Here is a 12,941-nt window from a genome sequence, read left to right on the forward strand (position 1 = left end):
GAATCCTAATATTTAGTTACCTGCATCTCAGCCATGTAGCTTAAGTGCCCCTTAGAAAGTGGATCTGGTAGTTCTAAAGCTAATCCCACTCCCATTTTTAGTTTTTGGCTCAGAGACAGGCATGCACAACATTCAGAATTCTGAGATTCTTACAGTGATTTGCAGGGAGTTTGTAGAAAAGATCCTCTTCACTATTCTGGAAGAATTTCAGGAAGCCACTCTCTCTTACATTTGCTATGAACAAACAGCCATGCGTCTTCCATTGCAATTGTCAGCCATTCTAGGGATTAATATTAGAAGGAATATGACAATGGAGGTCATGGCAGAGAGACAGAAGGACACTGAGGCTTGAGAACCTTCTTAGAGTGCTAGATCTATCAAACTCAAAGCCTGCCTCTCTGGATTTTCAGTTGCATTAGTCAACACCTTCTCCTACTGTGTAACCCAGCCTCAACTGGTTTTCCATTTACTTTTTTTTTTTATTTAATTACTCCCAAATCATCTTAGACGACATACATGGTCATAAAATATACTGTGTAAGCCTGGCTGCGGTGTGCAACATGTGACCAGCAAACTCTTCCAAACTGGGATACATAAGAAATACTCTTGCTGTTGAGTCAATAATGTTTGCTGGTTGGACCCATCAACAATTTTGACCCCACTTTTTATTTTATTTAAGTATAGTTGATTTATGATATTAGTTTCAGATATACAAGATAGTGATTCAATAGTTTTATAGATTTATACTCCATTTAAAGTTATAAAATATGGGCTATATTTTCTGTGCTTTATAATGTATCCTTGTAGCTTATTTATGTATTTTATACATAGTAGTTTCTTAATCCCCTGCCTCTATCTTCTTCCTCCCCCCTTCCCTCTCTCCACTGGTAACCACTAGCTTGTTCTCTATATCTGTAAGTCTGCTTCTGTTTTATTATATTCACTCATTTCATATTTTAGATTCCATGTATAAGTGATAACATACAGTATTTGTCTTTCTTTGTTTGACTTATTTCACTAAGCATAATACCCTCCAGGTCCTTCCATGTTGTTGCAAATGGCAAAATTTCATTCTTCTTTATGGTTGAGTAATATTCCATTGTTTTTATATATACCACACCTTCTTTATCCATTCATCTGTTGATGAACACTTAAGCTGCTTCATATCTTAACTATTATAAATAATCCTGCATGTTATTATTATAAATAATAATGAACATTAGGGTGCATGATCTTTTTGAATTAATGTCTTCATTTTCTTCTGAAATTACCCAGGAATGTAATTTCTAGATCATATGGTAGCTCTGTTTTTTAGTTGTTTGAGGAAACTCCATACTGTTTTCCATAGTGGCTATACCAATTTACATTCCCACCAACAATGTACTAGGGTTCCATTTTCTCCATATCTTCACCAACATTTCTTATTTGTGGTCTTTTTGATGATAGCCATTCTGACAGGTGTGAGGTGGTCACTCATTGTGGTTTTGATTTGCATTTCTGATGATTAGCCATTCTAAGCATCTTTATCATGTGCCTCTTAGCCGTCTATATGCCTTCTTTGGAAACATTTCTATTCAGATCTCCTGTTCATTTTTTGATTGGGTTGTTGGTTTTTGGTATTGAGTTGTATGACCTGTTTATATATTTTGGATACTAACCCCTTGATGGTCATTTCATTTACAAATATTTTCTCCCATTTACTAGATTGTCCTTTTCTTCTGCTGATGGTTCCCTTTGCTGTGCAAAAGCTTTTAAGTTTAATTAGGTCTCATTTGTTTATGTTTGCTTTTGTTTTCTTTGCCTTAGGACACAGATCCATAAAAATATTGCTATGATTTATGTCAAAGAGTGTTCTGCCTATGTTGTCTTCTAGGAGGTTTCATGGTTTCCAGTCTTAGATTTAGGTCTCTAGTCCATTTTGAGTTTTTGTATATGGTGTGAGAAAATATTCTAATTGCATTATTTTACATGCAGCTGTGCAGTTTTCCTAGCACCACTTATTGAAGAGACTGTCCTTTCCCCATTGTATATTCTTGCAAAACATTCTTGCAATGTTTCATTATAGATTAACTGGCCATAAGTGCATGGGTTTATTAGTGGGCTCTCTATTCTGTTCCATTGATCTATGTGTCTGGTTTTGTGCCAGTAACATACTGTTTTTTTTTTGTTTGTTTGTTCGTTTTTGTGGTACGCAGGCCTCTCACTGTTGTGGCCTCTCCCGTTGCGGAGCACAGGCTCTGGACATGCAGGCTTAGCGGCCACGGCTCACAGGCCCAGCTGCTCTGCGGCATGTGGGATCCTCCCGGACCGGGGCATGAACCCACGTCCCCTGCAATGGCAGGTGGACTCACAACCACTGCACCACGAGGGAAGCCCAACATACTGTTTTGATTACTGTAGCTTTGTAGAATAGTCTGAAGTCAGGGAGTGTGAGACCTCCAGCTTTGTTCTTTTATCTCAAGATTGCTTTGGCTATTCGGTTGACCCCATTTTTTAATTTTATAAATGGTCAGACACCTATAAATGGTCTGAATAAATAAACCACTTAAAATTATATCAGTTTGTCCATCTGTGTTGTTTTCCAGCATTACACACCGAGACTTCACCTATCTTGGAAAACACTTCTTCTTAGCTATACTGACTCAAATTTATTCAAGTAATAATGGCATTCTGATGTCATACAAGCTTAGTATATTATTATATAATAATACCGTGACAGTATTATATGATTCACTGTTGGTGTGCCTGTCTTAACATTCATATTGAGAATGACTTAGCAGTCACTAATAACTGATAATGCTCAGAATGTTGTGTACAGTTTGAACACAAGCACTCCCCTGGATAACATAAATGTGCTTTAGAGATTAAGGCCATATTGGCACCATTCTTCATCTACCAGACCCTTAACAGTGTTTTAATCTTCTGTTTCCTGTTTGTATTATATAACAAAAATAGCCCCCAAATTCTAATTAGCTGGATAATATTGCTTTACTTCTTATATCAATTTTTGCCTATGTCTACTGGAGGCAATTGTTTCATTGTAGAGAATTTGGTTTTGCAGAATCATTATAACTACACTGAAGGAAGTTTAGAAATCAATGTAATCCCAGTACTCATTGCAGATATTTTACTCATTCACTTTTTCATATGCCTATATCTACATGCATAAAGTTTTATCCATAGTCATATAGTTGGAAAATACACAATTTTGTTCCCTGATGATTCCAACCAACACATATCCTATAACCTTTAACTTCTAGAGAAACATCACAAACTGCTAATTGTGATCATCTCTGCAGAAGTCTCACTGGATGTCTGATGGTGGAAAAGTCATTTGCTTTATACTCTACATGATAATTTTATAAATTAGTGGATTAGGGGTTACGTTTACTTCTTTATTTTACATTTCCTATATTTTTCTAATAAAAAAATAAGATACAGCACAGTAAGCTGTGAACAGTGCTAACCAGAAAAACAAACCAGAACTAAACAAAATATATGCTCCACCTTGACGTAAGAACTTCATGCAAATCTTTTAAATGATCTATAAAATATTCAAGTGATTGAATATACTAGATTTTCATCAATAAGTTCTTAGCTGATGAACATACAAGTTGCTTAAATTCTTTTCATTCTTCTATTTAGCACTATATTGAAGATGTTTTTACATAAAGCATTTGTCTTATTTTGATAAATTGGGAGTGTAAATTCCCAGAGGAATAGATTATGGCATTTGAAAAATTGTGTGTCACTTATCACAAGTTTTCAAATTAATTTCCAGAAGTGTTGAATCAGCTTACATTGCTATCAGCAATATAAAGTTTTATCGCAACATTTGCAGAAAAGTATATACATATATATCGCAATAAATATTTATGGGATCTCTTTGCCTACCAGTCTTAATTTTCATGTTTCTTTGCTTGTTTATCCATTTATTCTTTTAACAAATATTGAATGAATATCAACTATATGTCAGATACTGATAGTCACTGGTGAGAAAATATCAGAAATGATCCTTGTCTTCTTAACTTCCTATCACAATCCTAGGAAGAAAATATTTTTATCCCCAGGTTTGAAGAAAAGAAAAAAGAAGCTCAGACAGACTAAGAATTTATTAAAAATCACACAGTAGTTGAAAGCTCTAGGGCTCTAGGATTCAAGTCTAAACTGTCAGACACCAAAGCCTATGTTCTTTTTAGCCAATCTGGCCATTATTGAGTACTATTACTCTAGAAGTTTCTATTATTTTTGCTGATTTAATGAGTAAATTTCATACCTTGTTATGTTTACCTTCAGTTTTTAATACAGAACAAGATTGAAAAATTTTTTCTCTTTACTAATTGTATTCATGTGACAATTGTTTGCTCTTGTGCTTTAGTCATTTGTAACTACTGTTATTTTGATGATTTTCTTAGTAACCTACAGAATCTGTAGATCAAGGTATAGAAAAATTATTAGTTTTTGGTAATATTTGCTTAATGCAAATTTTACATTTTTATGGTTTGCTTTTAAACTTTAGTTATGAGTTACAAATTCAGATTAATTTAACACATTGCACTTTATATTTATTGATGTGAAAAAAACAAGGGCATTAAGGAAAAAGTAGCAATCTTACAAGGTGTGAGGATGTTTCTTTCATACTCAGCACTCTTGTTTTGACGATGTAACTGTATTTATGATTCATATAATGAATCAAAGAGCTTACTAATGGAGAAATCTTGATTTATCAGTAATTGTTTGAAATGCAAATTGGCTTTTTAAACATCATTCTAATTTGAAGTGAATGTTTTGATGGGATGTTTTAGAGTTTTCTAATCCCAACCTTCAGAAACTATAATCCTTGCCCATATTTCCTGTTAATATTTTGCTTTTATCATCAGTGGTTGTATGTACATTTGCCCCAATAAATGCTATCATATGACTCCATATAATGTTTTAGCATTTGGTTTTATCACTATAATTTAGTCAATGGAGCTGTTTACTTTTCTCATGAGTCATGTTTCCTTCATACATTTATTAATATGCTTTATAAGCTAACACTACCATTCATGTCTCTGATTAATTAGAAGAAGGTTTTTTGTTTTGTTTTGTTTTGTTTTACAGTACGCGGGCCTCTCACTGTTGAGACCTCTCCTGTTGCGGAGCACAGGCTCCGGACGCACAGGCTCAGCGGCCATGGCTCACAGGCCCAGCCACTCAGCGGCATGTGGGATCTTCCCGGACCAGGGCACGAACCCGTGTCCCCTGCATCAGCAGGCGGACTCTCAACCACTGCGCCACCAGGGAAGCTCTCCCAGGTTTTTTGATGGTGAATTGAAATCTGTTAGAAGAATTTTCTAGAAATAAGCTTAATATTATTTTCCAGCTTACATAAGGGACTGTAAGTACAAATTAATAAAATATCACACAAAACTGTATTAGTGATAATAATATTAATGGCTTATAATGACGTAAGTAGAGAAACTTAAGGGCTGTTTCTGCTACTGCTGTTATGGCTACTAGCTACCATTTACTGAGCACTTACAAAGTGCTACATACTAGCTAAGTACTTTACCTTTTTTATTATTATTTAGTTTTCACAATTCTCACATGTATATAATGATTAAAATGGAGATTTTTTTCTAATTATGAAAGGGTTAAGTATTTGATGCAGGTCCTATAGCTAGTGAGTGGGCACAGAGTATGAATTTGAATCAAGTTCTAAACTTATCTGAGCATGGAATACTAATTTCAGAAACACCTCTTTATAATTCTTGGGACAGTTGTGTTCCCCAGAACAGTCTAAAAATATCACTTTAGGTGTTCTGGACTTGATCAGACTTTAGAAGTATCAGTAGTTCAAATAAGACTCATGAGACAAATATAGAGAAATCAGAATGTGAATTTCATCAATGCACAATGCTAAGTATAAGTGCTAACAGAATTAAACACTTAAAATTTTTCAAACAGTGGATTCCCCCCCTGTAAGTTATAGGAAAAGTAGCATTACAGAGATTTCTGCATGTTGAAAGAAAAATTACAACAGGAAAGTTGATTATTTGAAATGAATATTTAAAAGCATCAGGCCAATGTATCTTTTCCCACAAAATACATATCTGCCACTAGACTGAGTAACTCAAATTCTTGGACTAGGGATCCCCTTTCTTTGGACGGTTCTTAGATGTGAATGACTAATGTTTGCCTCTGTGATCATGTCTTCTATAATGCCATGACTGAAATCAACTTTTCTTTGACAGACACTATTTCTTTAAATCTGTTAGACTTTCAACAAAAATATAACAAGCATGAAGAAGAACTTGTCTCCTTGATATTATTTTGTATATTTTCATTTTATGTTGATTTACATAGAGAAATTTTGTTTACAAGGTGAATGGGTGAGAAGGTAGCTTGGGATGGGCCCCAAGGCTATCCCAACTATCAGGTGCTACCAATAATATAATAGGTACTCATAAACATTATGTTATAATGAATAAACAAGTGAATTAGGGAATAAACGGGTTTCTCCTTCAATGTCCTGAAAATTCCTTGTTTTATTGAGGAAAAAGGAAATGTAAATTAATTCTTTGTATAACCTCTTCTGTGTTGCTTTCATTATCAACATCATATAAAATTCTGATACCCCAAGACCTGTCTGGTACTTCTTTGTGTCTGACGATTTTATTTTATTTTTGCACCTTGAAAAATAGATCACTCTGTGCTTTAATATAGTGAGTTCCCTTTGATATCAACTGCACAATGCTTAGGACGTATTTTTTGGCTTTATCTCCTGCTCAGGGTTGATGGCTATAAAACAGAGCTTACACTTTCTAAACTCTAGCAGAGCAAAATCCCTATGCACATTTATTCACTCTGTCACAAATTTCAAGATTTCAAGTTTCCCTGTTTATTGTGCCCACTCCTACAAATTCCCCTACCACCACCACTCACTCCCATCATGAATTCATAGTTTTTAGAGTCTTCTGCTACAAAAAAAAAAAGCACTATCGAGAGTGAGAAAGATCAGCAGGCAATGAAAGCATTTGACTTGGATGTTCATATTGTCTCTTGTTAACTAGGAAAGTGAAAAGAAATAGAAGGAGATGAGTAGAAATAATGTGCCTGTAGGATGACAGGGATGGACGATTGTTCCCTAAAGTGAGTTTTTATCAATTTAACCTTACTGATAATCCCTATATTCACATTAGTTGTGACTTTGTTTGCTGAAAGTAAGGGAATTTAACAGGGAAAAGGTGGACTTTATGAGTCAGCAGGTTTTTGATTTTTGTGTGAAAGAGAAAGAAAAAAAGTATAAATGGGCTCAAAATGGGAAGTCAGAGAAGGACTCAGAATAGGAAAATGGACACAACAAAACAAACTAGACAATTTAGCCGACTTGCCAAATTCACAGGTCTTGCACTCTGGAAAATGCCTGGGAGCTTTCAGGAGAGGTATGGAAGTCAGCTAGTTTTAGTGCTTACCTGGGTCTCTTTCTCCAAGTTAGTCTAACTGCCACCCAATTTTTGTTCATCCTCCATGAGAAGAGGAGGGGAGGAGAGAAAAGCACAGAGAGGAGGAAGAGATAGCTAGCTATGTCCCTCACTTGCTTTTTCCTTTTTAGAGTTAGCAACATATAATTTCTGGGATTTCCCTATTAACAGAACACGTTCTGTGTGAACACCCAGCATTGTCCATGATGCTTCTATCACTGCCACTGAACAGCTGGATGTCCTAATTCACTAGGCATTTGAGTACCTGCTATACCAGGATGGTTATGTGGCTTGTTTTTCCTTTCATAGGAGTGGCTTTGCTGCACCAAACACATTCTCACTTTATGCCCTTTAGATGCATTGAAGATAGGAAAAGTTACAGTTTGGGCAGGGCAGTGGCAATACTTTTTAATTTTAAAACAGCTATAAATACCTTTTACGTTTATTTTGGTTAGCTGAATATTTTTATATTTTATTGCTCTATAATTCTTTTATCATGTATATCTATTTAGGTATGTAATATACATGTATGTGTGTGTATACATGTATATATATATATACACATACATGTATATATATATGTATATATATATATATATATATATATATCCTTTTTAAGATGTAGTTGTATCTACATTTTCCAACTAATTAGTGAATGAACCATTTGTTATAGGCTACATATACCCAGAGGGGATCAATGACAACTCTTAATGCTTTTTACAACTGAAGTATCCATCAGAATCTATATTTGAGAAATATCTAAAGGATGAAAAATCCAGTCTACTAGAGAAATTGCAGTATCACTGTGAGTGTAATGAAATTAACTCGAATGAAAGACTAGAGACTAAAATACAGAGTCAGTGTCTGCATATTTAAATACATGTTTGGCTGGCTATCTCCTAAAATTGCTTTCTTTACTATCCCTCCCTCACACCATTATTTTTTAATCAAAGTAAGGCAGCTTAAATATTTAAGCTCACTATTCAACTGTTCATAGTTGTACAGATATTAGTAGTATGAATTCAGAAAATATCATCAAAATTAAGTACCCTACTTTTTTATTAACTACTTTGCAAAGTAACAATCGCCCTTGTTGCTAATATGTAACTTGTTAGATGATACTTTACAGACATCTAAATTTTCTAGTAGAAGAGGATTACACAGAGACATGGATAGAAGTAAAGGTTAAAACTTTTTATGCTTTGTTTTTCATTCTTTTATCCTTAACACACTCACCTGCTCAATGTCCCCACATATATCTCTTCAAGAGTGCCACCTGCTGTTTTTAACTAAGGGAGCCAAAATTTTACTAATATTTTGTGTTCTTTGATACAAACTATCACTGAGCTTATTTGAGAACTTTAAATCTAGCTGCTCTTTTGTTTCAGAAACCATTATACAAGTTTTAGAAGTCTCAGAATGAAGGAAGCCCTGCAATTTCATCATCACCTAAATGTTTAATTAACATTCATTTGAACTAAAATTTATGCAAAATAATGAGCATTCTTAATATTAAATAGTGAAAACGGAATCTTACTTTCCCCCAGGAGAGTGAGCTTGACATTATTTCTGATGCTGAATAAAGAAAAGATGAGATGCTGCAAGCTGAAAGAATTTGCTATGAGATCATATAAAGTTGGTTTTTTTCTCTGGCATAATTGTCTTCCTTTTCACTTATTACTGTTTAATTCAAATAGATGGATATCTACTATATTTTTATAGTGTGTTTAGTTGGGAATGGGAGGATAGCAAGAAGACTAAGACATCAGGCTTAATCCAGAGGTGATGATAATGTAACTGATTTCCCTCATCACAAGCCCCTTAAATAGATCCCTTTGAATCTCATTCTTTTTTCACTTACTGCCCTTTCTTCATAGAGAACATGACTTTTTAAGAAACATCTGCTGAACAGTTTCTAAAAATTTAGTTTGGTTTCTGTGATAGGTCTTTTTAGGGGTCTGCATTGCTTCAAGAGTGTTGTTTGATACTCCCTTTATCTTGTTCTATAAAAATTGTTATAAGTCTAGACACTTGGTCGTTTTCTCATATTTAGACCTGGTATTTTTCAAAAGGGTCATGAATTTGAACTTCCCTGCTCTCTTTCAACTGGAAACATGTCAAAGCCCCTTTTCTGACCTGAATTGGATGAAGGGATGGACCAGAACCTATGATTGCCCTTAAACAGAAAAAATCATTTGACGTTATTTCAAATTGATAATCTGTAATACTTCTTCCATACTTATTTAATAAGAAGAACATTGGTGCCGACAAATAGGTTTTATAAATCAAAACCATAATACTAATAAGAACTATTATTACCACTCCACTTTGGTAGATGAAGGATTGGACTACGTTCCATGTTCTAACTAGAATTCTCTGTAGAGCCCTAGCTGCACTGTTACTGCTTTCTTGTTGTTTTAACACTCCTCATAGACTGACTGGCACACCTCGCAGTGGTTGACTGGCCTTACACTTCATCCAACTCTGGTTGATAGCAGCTGAGTGTTAACAGGGATCCCATCTGGAGAGACCTGAGACACTTGACGCTTACTCTCTGTAAAGTACAGACAGGGGAAATATGTGAAAAGCCATTAAGATGCAGAATTCAGTGCTCTCCATCTTCTTCTGGCCCTTAGGATAAAATGTAACCATTTCAGTTGAAGACAATTTCCCACTTACCAATCAATATAGCTGGTCTACCCTAACTTGCCTATTTTTTTAAGACTCCTTCACCTATTTTTCCACCCTATCACTATTGATCTTCCTCAAGAATCTCATTCTTTAGCCAAAATGTGATCTCTCAACTTCCTGACCTTGCCTATGAATAGATGAGGCATAAATGGGAGATTGGGAAGAAAAGAGAAGAATAACCTATGTTAAAGAAAAAAATATTCCATGACACTTTTAAAGATGGTAAGACAGACCTTATTCAGGACCATCATGGTAGATATAGGGAACATTGTGATGGGGTTTTACAGCTGGAGAGAGAGATGGGCTCAACTCTGAATACAGCATGGACAAGTGGGAATTTTTAGACAAGGAGCTGGATGGAGGTCAGTGGATGGAAAATTACTATGAGGAAATATCAGGAGTAAGGGGGCCTCTATCTAAGCCTACCTAACATGATTCCTGCTTGAGACAGGACAGGATGATCTGGTATTGAGGGTGGGGAGTTCTGGTTCAACTGACTTAACAGGGAATGACAGATGAGAGAGGGAGAGAGAGAGGATGAGTGTGAGTGAGAGTGAGAGGGGAGAGTGAGAGTGAGAGTGAGAGAGTGAGAGTGAGAGAGAGAGAGAGAGAGAGAGAGAGAGCGCTGAGTCCTGTATAAAGGGACCTTAATGGGGCAAGAGCTAAGTGCTCTGTGGTGATCTAGCGTGAAGATCCCCATATAACCCTAGGCCCACTTTATATTGACTCTAGAAATAATGAAAAAGTGGCTAGGAAATGTCTCAGAATATCTATGGTGAATTCCTCATTAAGTTTGCTGCTGTACCCATGTATTCTCTCTTATCCTGCTTCTATTATGCTATTCCCTCACTCTGGAAAGACCTGCCTAACAACTCTGTCAAAATTCTGCTCAGTGTTTAAGGTTTGTCTCAGATATTATCTCATTTATGAAATAGATAATTTCAAGTGGGTAAGATCATTTTCCCCTAAATGTTCCTAAGCACTCTCTACTAGGTACTAGAAGATAGAAATATTTTTAAAATTTACAGTCTTCCCTCAAGTAACGTATAATTAAGGATCAGTGGAGATAGAGCTGCCTTTAATTTTCTTTCTTGTTCTAAACTAAAAAAACATTAAAAATTATAACCATTTCTATGGTGGTTTTTCTTGTTTTTTTTTTGCGGTACGCGGGCCTCTCACTGTTGTGGCCTCTCACGTTGCGGAGCACAGGCTCCGGACGCGCAGGCTCAGCGGCCATGGCTCACGGGCCCAGCCGCTCCGAGGCATGTGGGATCTTCCCAGACCAGGGCACGAACCCGTGTGCCCTGCAGTGGCAGTCAGACTCTCAACCACTGCACCACCAGGAAAGCCCTCTATGGTGTTTTTACTTTGTTAAAATGCTTTCACAAATACTATCTTATCAAATGTGAACAACAATTCTGTAAAGTTAGATAGATGCTATTGTTCTTTAATCTTGTCTTTGTTATAGATGAAAAACTGCAGATCAGAAAGGATAAATGCCTAGGTGAGAATAGATTTCAGATGGTCTCTATTACATCATGTGTTCTCTAATAAGCTGTAGGAGAGAAAATAAGTTTTCCAAGACCCTCGTAGCGTCCCTGCCTAGGTCTGAAAGTTAAACTGATAAAGACATATTAACAGGAGAAAGGCATACAAATTCATTTAATAAGTTTTACATGACACAGGAGGAGTCTTCATAAGAAAATGAAGTCCTAAAGAAATGGTTAAGCATGAGTGTTTTTATGCTAGTTTTGACAGATGGTGGAAAGTCATGGAAAAATATGATAGGACCAAGAGTAAGCGCTAAGGAAACTGGGGGAAGCTTAGCAAGCCCTGTTTATTCTGATTCTTCTTGGTATCCCTCCATCTTGGAGATAAGGATGCTCCTTTCCTCTGAGTGTAGGGAGGGCACCTCTACCGTGAGTGTCTTATAACCTGTTTCAGGGAGAAGGGCAGGAGAAGGTCAGAGCGTTCTTCCTGTTTCTGCCATTTTCTCAAACTCTCTTCAGCTTAAAATAATCAACTCCATTAAAGCAATACCTGCATTTAAAATAAGCTTGGTCTATTATAATGCATAACACTCAACCGTTTACTCAAACTTACTTTTGTATGATATGTTTCCCAGTATGTAATCTAAAAAATGGTCGAAGTAAAGTTCAAAAGAAAGCTTCCTTAAGGAACAAATCCAACTTCCTTAAGGAACAAATCCAAAAATTACAAGTTAAAATTAATAGATATTTAGTAAATACTAGTTTCATTTGATCACATCTTGCTTTTTGCATTCAGATTTTAAAGAAGAAAAACATATACTATCACTTTTAGTCTGTGGATACAGTAATTAAGGGGGCATTAAAACAAGACTAGAAAGTTTTATATGGCAGACATTGTGATACAGATGAAGGTATAAGGTATTTATTAGGGATCAATAACCTTCAAAGAAAAGGAAGGAACAAGGGCTGGCAGACACAGAAGACACCTGGGAGGCAAGTCAGCCACAGCTGTGCAAAACCAGCAGGAAGCTCTTACCAACTATTGACAAATGCATTAGGGTATAAGATTTAAACCTCCAAATATAAGGCAGATGGAGAGACTAGATAAAAATGTAAGAGCCCACTATATGCTATGTGCCAAGAGATACAGTTTACCTATGAAAACATAGACACCTCAAAAGTAAAAAGGTTGGAAAAAGTTATACCAGTATAAACATTGTTCATAAAGATGATGGTGTGGACATATTAACATCAAAAAGAGTAGGCTGTAGGACACAGAGTGATACCAGAGATA

This window comes from Phocoena sinus, chromosome 5, assembly GCF_008692025.1.
Source record: "Phocoena sinus isolate mPhoSin1 chromosome 5, mPhoSin1.pri, whole genome shotgun sequence".
Taxonomy (NCBI): Eukaryota; Metazoa; Chordata; class Mammalia; order Artiodactyla; family Phocoenidae; genus Phocoena; species Phocoena sinus.